This window comes from Silurus aristotelis (assembly GCF_946808225.1).
Source record: "Silurus aristotelis genome assembly, chromosome: 22".
NCBI lineage: Eukaryota > Metazoa > Chordata > Actinopteri > Siluriformes > Siluridae > Silurus > Silurus aristotelis.
In genome coordinates this window covers 10,179,564-10,187,937 of record NC_139595.1, presented here as the reverse complement: position 1 = coordinate 10,187,937, position 8,374 = coordinate 10,179,564, and the positions used below count along the sequence as shown (strand labels likewise).

The following is an 8,374-nucleotide window of genomic DNA, read 5'->3' as shown; positions in this document are numbered from 1 at the left end:
TGCCTGAATTCTACCCCCCCCCCATTTATTTTTCCTCCATAGTCAGAGTTGCCAAACTTGCTGTGATACACCTACACAAGTAATAATGTATGTGTAAAATACTACATTTAATTTAACAACATTTACAGCTGTATTATTTAGGGGGGTATTATTTAGGCAAGCTGAATGTAAACCCCCTGCCTGAATTCTACCCCCCCCCCCTTACAAAACCATGCAAAATAAAAATCCACTACTAGAAAAGGTGTGTAAAAAGTGTTACTCCTTTATTTCTACTTTTGACAGGCATGACACAAAAAGTGCACTTGTGATGTCGCCTGGATACATGACTGGTGGTGCCACTGATTGCAGCAGTCACAGGCAATCTGAAATGTAGAGAAAACATAATTTTCTTCAAGGCACTAGACAGACACTGTAACCAATAATTAAATTGTGATAGATAGTGAATAATCTTGGCCATAGAAAACAGTAAATACCCAGTTGTTATCACCACTTTTCTCCCCACAGACATGGCACAGCTGGCTCAGGTCATCTAAAATAAACAATTCAAGTGAGAAGATTATATGATTTGCATTGAATGTACAGTCAGTGAATGTACATTTAAAATGTACATTGCAAAAGAAAATAGATCCTATTTCAACCAAACGTACAGGTAAATTTCTGCTAAACAAGCAGGTAGTGAAATGAGTTGGTGAGGATGATGGCAGATAGGTGTGCTGATTAAGAAGGATGTGCAGTTAATAACTAGGGAGGAAATGTAGAGAAGAGGCAGGCATTTTTACTGCTGAATGGTGATCATGAAAAGTTGTCCTCCTTTTTTTAGAGGCTGCTATGATTTTTTCAGGATTCATTTTAGGATGTAAAAAAAAAAAACATGATTCATCTAAAATGGAAATCTTTTCTAATATTATAAGCCTTTACAATCACTTTTTATTTATTTAACACGTCCTTGCTGAAAAAAAGTAGTCTATATTTTCAAAACAAAAAACGAAAAATTCAACACTGACCCAAACTTGTAGTGTATTTTCTTACAAAAATAATAAAATTAATAAATAAATAACATTTTATATATATATACATATATAATCAGCACAACTGACTCCACCATTGATAATAAATCAGAATATTAGAATGAATTCTAAAGGCTCGTGTGACACTTCAATCTGCAGTAACAGCTGAAGAAAATTCAGCTTTGCATCATAGAAATAAATTATATTTTATAATATATTAAAATAGAAAACCATTATTTTACATTTGTATAGAATCTCACAAAACGTATTATTATTTTATTTTTTTATATTTCAATTTATTTTTGATCAAATAAATGCAGGCTTAATGAAAATAGGATTCTTCTTTTAACAATATTTTAAATAGTAATGTTACGACTGATACTGTACATTACACATACCACTGTTTTGGAGAAGAGTGACAGCTATTTCTTTTCTAAAGTCTTCCACTCCTTCTTTTGTGTTAATTAAAACAATTGGCTCCTCTCTAAGTACAAATTCAGCAAACTAAAAGAGGAAAATATTAAAAGAAGCAATTTCATTATAAAGGAAAATAAAACACTATAATAACCAACTTAATTGTCCTTCTCCAAGATCATAAGTTCAGGGTAATTAAGTAATTTATCTATTTTAAATCACTTACTTTCAAAGCAAAGATGCCACATGATGTGCCATCTTGCTGTTTTGGGTGAGGCAGTGTATCGCAGGACCACCTTGAAAAATTGCATCCCTTTTGTCGCATAAAAGCCCTTAACACATAAAATCATCATGATTGTGATACTGGAATAAGTCATTTTCCCGTAGAGATGAATTTTGTACAGAAGCATATTTTTGGGATGAACAACTTCAAGTACCTCGTTACATCCTGGCATTGTCTCAGTTTTGCTGAACTTTCTCCCAGAGGATCTAGGAACAAAGCCCGCCTTTGAGAGGGCAGCATAACCTTTTAAGATTTTAAACAGTAATGAATTTAGATTTTAGATAATGAAGAGATTGACATGCATTTAATATTAACAATTTATGTTTAAATGAAGTTTCTTGTAGGTAAAATGTCTTCATAAACATTATAATAAAAAGTTAAACAACCATATTAATACTTCTCTTCGAAGGAATCTACTATGTTTTGTATATTCTCCAAACAGCTTGTTTTGCACTTGCTGGGACAGCTACATCCTTTACGTATCTGCCCCATTTACTCTGGTAATTTGTTGTTTCTTTTAATATTAACTGTTAATGTTATTTTGGTAAATCTACCTTTAAAAAGAAGCTTAAAAGTTTACCACCTAATATTTAAGCAAACACTTATATTAAGTGTTATAATATAACACTTAATAACATAATAATAACATAATAAATTAAGCAAACACAATATATTAAGGCATACACTTTGCAGAACACAATATTGGAAGTTATTTCCAAGGTTTAAAATATAATGTCTATGATTCAATTCAATTCATTTTTATTTGTATAGCGCTTTTAACAATGAACATTGTCTCAAAGCAGCTTTACACAGATAATGCGGTGATTAAAAATGAATATGTTCTTTATGAGTAAGTTTGTCCCTGATGAGCAAGCCGGTGGCGACTGGCGACTGTGGCAAGGAAAAACTCCCCGAGATGGCATAAGGAAGAAACCTTGAGAGGAACCAGACTCAAGAGGGAACCCATCCTCATCTGGGTTACACCGAATGTCCATTTGTGGCGGGTATACAATGTTGCGGGGTGCAGTGATGATGATCAAAAGCGAAGTGTATTTCTGAGTCAGTGTAGGAGACTGTTGACATCAGTGTAGGAGACTGTTGACATCCAATCCAGGCAGGCCTGGATGAAGTGGGAAGATCCACGGCGGGGAGAGGGGCAGGAACAGTATGAACACTTTATTTGTTTACCACAACTACCACAACAGTGGTGGTGGTCATTCACAATGCCAATGAGATACTTGTACATTGTGGGATCAACCTGAAATTTAAAAAGAGGACTGAAATATGTTCGAATTTGATGTTTCATAATTTGTACATAAATAAACCCGAGCAAACCAACCTTAAATTTAGATTTGTTTCCATTCCAAATCATTCGTCATTACATATGAGTCAATTTGGAATGCCTGCTCTTTTGTTTGTGCATTGAAACGCCTCACAAGAAGAAATATGTATGCATTAATTACCTTAAACAAGGAAACAAAACAGTGTGGAGTTAGCAGTGGATGTTAACATTTGATATCTACAGTTTCAACCACAAAACTTTTTAAAATGCTAAAAAAATCTTACCTCACTTTCGAGCTCATTATTTGGAGCGGTTTTGCTAATGTCTGCAAAAAATATTTTATACGGCCCAATTCTGGAGAGCAACACATAGGCATTTTTTTCTGCCCATGCCTCTTGAACAACTGTATTGATAAATGTCATAAGAAAATAATAAGTATGAGAAAACATGACTGTTAGCTTTCATTACTTTATAGCTTTACTCTCTTCTTCTGCTGACTTACTGCTGATGAGGCGGTGCTGTACTGCTTTTGCTCTAGTGGTAGGTGATGATGACACAGATACAGAGACAGGTGATGCAGCTCTTTTGGGGATTGCAGGTGATGGTGAAACCCTTGGGGAGACAGGTGATGCAGCTCTTTTGGGGATTGCGGGTGATGGTGAAACCCTTGGGGAGACAGGTGATGCAGCTCTTTTGGAGATGGCAGGTGATGGTGAAACCCTTGGGGAGACTGGTGATGCAGCTCTTTTAGAGATGCCAGGTGATGGTGAAACCCTTGGGGAGACTGGTGATGCAGGTCTTTTAGAGATGGCAGGTGATGGTGAAACCCTTGGTGAGACAAGTGATGCAGCTCTTTTAGAGATGGCAGGTGATGGTGAAACCCTTGGGGAGACAGGTGATGTAGCTTTTCTGGAGATGGCTGGTGATGGTGGAACAGATACAGTGGTGGTGACATATGACTCTGTCACTTTTGAGATTGCAGGTGATTCAGCAGTTGGACAGGTTTTTTGTGATGGATTTGCGTCTGTTGATCTGGATACAATCTTGTGTGGAATGCGTGGCATCTCCTCAATATATAATCTTAAGTGGTCAATATTTATTTATGGCAAAATAACCCCTCTCTCATCTATCAGATCAGCATTCTTGCCTTCAATGTCTTTAATTGTGTATGGACCTAAAAAATTTGGATCTAATTTTCGACCTTTTCTCTGCTGGCTCCGAACATTACATCTCCACACCTTGTCACCCACAGAGAATTTCACTTTCTTTGCTTTATATTCTTTATTTGTCATTTTGTTTTGGACCTGAGCAGTGTGGGTAAGTGCAGTTTGAAGAACTTCATTGAGTTTCAGGACATCCTCAGTCATTTGTTCAATTCCCACCACAGCTTCAACAGAGCTGTCGATCTGAAAAAGGAACATTTACTTCTAGTTAAAAATACCTGATCATCTCAAATTCATGCAGGCAAGTTCAAGTTCAAGTTCAAATTCTAATTTTATTTGTCACATACACATATGACATAGTGAAATCCTTTATACTACTGTCCAACATTGAAGTAAAAACATAAAAAATATTTTTAAAAAAAGTATAAAAGTATGGGGGTTTATTAAAGTATAACTATAAAATGTAATACACACACACACACACACACACACACACACACACACACACACACAAATATATATATACTATAAAAAAATATATACACATTAATTAGACAGAAGGGATGGAATTATTATCAGACAGACATTGATAGAATTACAGATAAAAATGACCCAGTGTGATTGTTACTAAACTGTCCATGTGCTGCTATTAAAGTGACTCTGTGCTGTGCTAGTCAAAGTTCATACTAAATGCGATACATACAATTAAAAATTAAACAAAACATAGAAGACAACCCACCTAATCTTCTGGGACCTGAAAAGGGTATCGTGCCTCACGACCAAACATCATATAAAAAGGAGATAACTTTGTTGTCATCTCTTTTTTGGTCCTTAGTCCAAACATAACAGCATCAAGGTGTTCCAATTTGCTGAGAGCCCTTAAACAAATAATTAACATTAAAATAGTTTTAGCAGAAGATATATATAAATACCTGTGTATTCTTTACTTGGTTTCTAACAATCCTTACAAACGCCATTAGAGTTCTGCAATAAACACATTACATTTTCATATAGGTGGGTGTAAAAAAAATATCCAATTTAAGGATCTTTGTGTTAAAATTTATGTATAAATTTAGTACCTCTGTATGGTTCCATTCATCCTTTTAACTAGACCGTTGGTCTGGGGATGATAGGGTGAACACAAACTCCTTTTAAAGCCAAGAGTTTTGGACACATTTTGGTTGATCTGATTATAAAACAAAATTGTTATTTAATTATTGTCAATATAGGTAAATATTTTTCAAAGTACATTTGAGCACTGTATGGTATGTTACAGCTTGGATTTACCTGATTAACAAACTCCCTCCCTTGGTCTGTGAGTATGCGTTTTGGTGCCTCAAACTGATTGAAAAACTTGATAATACAGTTTGTGACCTCCTCTGCAGACTTACTTCTGAGTGGATAAGCCTGTGGCCATTTGGTCAAGTAATAAATTATTACGCATATATATTGATTGCCACTGTCTGTGCAAGCGAGTTTCCCGATCAGATCCATCCCCAAAAGTTCGAAGGGTTGTGTGACCTTGCAAAAAATATGATAAAAATAAAAATGTGATAAAAATATTTAGTAAATTATGTAAGTATTCTATTACATATGAATGAATGTATGGATGAATGGATGAATAAATGGATGAATAGATGGATAGATAGACAGACAGATAGATAGATAGATTACCTGTATAGGTGTAATTTTGACCTCTTCTTTGATTGATGCTTTAGTGGCCTGACATGCCACACATTCAGACACCTGTTTAAAAAGAATTTATCAGTAAGCATCAAAAGAAAAGAAAGATTTTATTCAATTTGTTCACTTTGATCAGTGTCATTACCCATTTGTCAAGATCCTCTGACATCCCTGGCCAGTAAAACCTTTTGGATATGGCATTTTTGGGGTTTTTTTGTCCACAATGTGCACCAATGCTGCTAGCGTGAAACTCTATAAAGCATTTATTTGCATCCTCTGCACCTCAGACAACCTTTAATCTCAGTTCACAGGCAGTTCCTTTGTATCTTCTGTAGTACAGCTGACTATCTGAATGATATAGTAACAATACAATACCTATTAATTAAAGCATCAAGAATTACAATTATACAGTACAAATAGAGAAAACTAGACATCTGTACATCAGGTCCGTTGTCAAACAATGTAAAACAAATTGTGTAAAAAATAAAGCTTAGCATAACATTAAATTATAAAAATAACAGGTCTCTATTAAATTATCCTAATGGAATATACTAATATATAGCTACATTTTACGTTGCAAAAGGGTTTTAAAAATAACAATATTGATTTATCACATAGTCTTATGTCAAAATACCTTCAATATCAAAAATAGCAGTTTTTTTCCGAAAATTTGACTTCTGGTCCTTGATAATCCCAGAGGATACCCACCGCCTGTTTTGTAGGTTACAATGGCACTGTACATTGTAGGATCCATAATCTACAGACCAAAAAGCACAAATGAATAAGTAAGGGTTGGCTGTCAACAGGGTTTTTTTTTGGCATAGATTTCTATATCTTGTTTTACTAATTGATAGTATGATGGTAAAAAAAGTGTAACATCTAAAAGTGTAACATCTCAAAATGTTTACATCCAAAGGTAACAAAAATGTAACAATTAAATGTTTTCCCTCTTGATGTAGACTAACACAGAAAGGACCTTTAAATGTTACAACATATTAATGTGATTTATTCATTATTCATTATTCAACTAAATTCAAGATAGCCAGACACATTTTAATATAAATAAAAAATATACAAATAAATAAATAAATAAAATAATGTAAATAATTGAAAAAAAAAAACTAAATACTATCACTTTTGTTTTACGTAAGATTTGCAAAGCTGTGATAAGCTACCATAGCTGACAAACCAAAAAATGTGAATAGTTTACATTACTTTTTACTTTAACAGTGGGGGTAGGGAGGGGGATTTTAGTGTAGTTCGAAAGTGTCCTTTTGAACACTGTCCTGTCCGTCTCCATCTTTCTTTCTTGCCTATCAATCTAATCAGTGCAGTAGTTTGCGTTGCAGCATTTTTCCCCTTGCATCATTTTTATTGTATTTTATTATTCAGTAACGGATATGATTTAGATATAGTAAGTTAATTACTTCAAATACTTTAAGTAAAAGTACACAAAAAACTACTTAAAGTACAGTTTCGTGAGTACATGTAATCAACCCCAGTCAACTCTACTATAAATCTGGCATATAATCTGGCTATAATGTGACAATAGAAACATATTTACCTTTCAGAATGACAAGTCGAAAGAAAGTTGTTGAAAGTTGTTTTCTTCACGTCCTGCTGTTTAAACCTGGAAATTAATATTTTACACACTAATATCTTGAAAATAAAGTGTTAATGCCAATATCTGTAATTAAAGACTAATTATACAGGTAAAACTCCTACCGTTTTGCGCCTCCTCTTGGCACACGGCATCCCCGCACCCAAGGCAGAGTCCTGATTGGTCATTCCTTCACGTGATCGGGTGTTGGATAAAACATGACACTTTAAATTGTACAGCAAGTACAGCAAGGTTGAAACAACTTTTAAAAAGCATAGCTGTATCATTTTCTTTTAGTATTGCATTGGTAAACCTTCCAAACTATTAGAAAATATTTTACATTGGACTTTGTTCATTAAAATTCAATTAATACTTATAAATTTATTTATTTTACAGAATCACAAAATCATATTTAATGCTTTGCAAACCAAAGACAGCACACAAATAAAAATAAAGTGAAATTGTGTTTATTTTTATTTGACTTTGCGATTTGTGTATGGAGGAAAAATAAATAGAACTGGGGGGTTGAAGAATTAAGGCAGGGGGTTTACATTCAGCTTACCTAAATAATACCCCCCTAAATAATACAGCTGTCCATGTTGTTAAATTAAATGTAGTATTTTACACATACATTATTACTTGTGTAGGTGTATCACAGCAAGTTTGGCAACTCTGAGTATGGAGGAAAAATAAATAGGGGGGGGTGTAAGGTATGTCTATGTTAATAAAATGAAATTAACTATTTAAAAAAATTTTTACTTGTGTATCCGAGTGATTTAAGTGAGTCTAGGTATTACCTCAAAATAAATACGCGGTTAGAATTCACGCAGTTGGTTTTAAAAGCAAATTATTACATTCCTGAGTTTATTCTGCCATCTACAGGAAGCTTTGTACGTTTTCTTCAAATTGATCTTTTAGCGTTCGGACCAGGAAAACATTTGA

General features: G+C 34.1%; 2 long non-coding RNA genes across 3 annotated transcripts; both read right to left on the bottom strand.

The window, feature by feature from the left end:
• Positions 1–473: 473 nt before the first annotated feature.
• On the bottom strand, positions 474–2,282 carry LOC310717854. 2 transcript variants are annotated; one of them, XR_014530982.1, is made up of 4 exons: positions 1,859–2,282; positions 1,648–1,753; positions 1,406–1,511; positions 474–529 (listed from the first exon to the last, which is right to left on the bottom strand). It is a non-coding gene; the product is annotated as an uncharacterized lncRNA (long non-coding RNA). The 2 variants fall into 2 exon arrangements; XR_014530981.1 differs by having other exon boundaries at positions 1,648–2,282.
• Positions 2,283–5,230: 2,948 nt separating this feature from the next.
• LOC310717799 lies at positions 5,231–6,946 on the bottom strand. Its single transcript, XR_014530924.1, has 4 exons — positions 5,978–6,946; positions 5,824–5,895; positions 5,437–5,670; positions 5,231–5,335 (listed from the first exon to the last, which is right to left on the bottom strand). It is a non-coding gene; the product is annotated as an uncharacterized lncRNA (long non-coding RNA).
• Between the last annotated feature and the right edge of the window lie 1,428 nt (positions 6,947–8,374).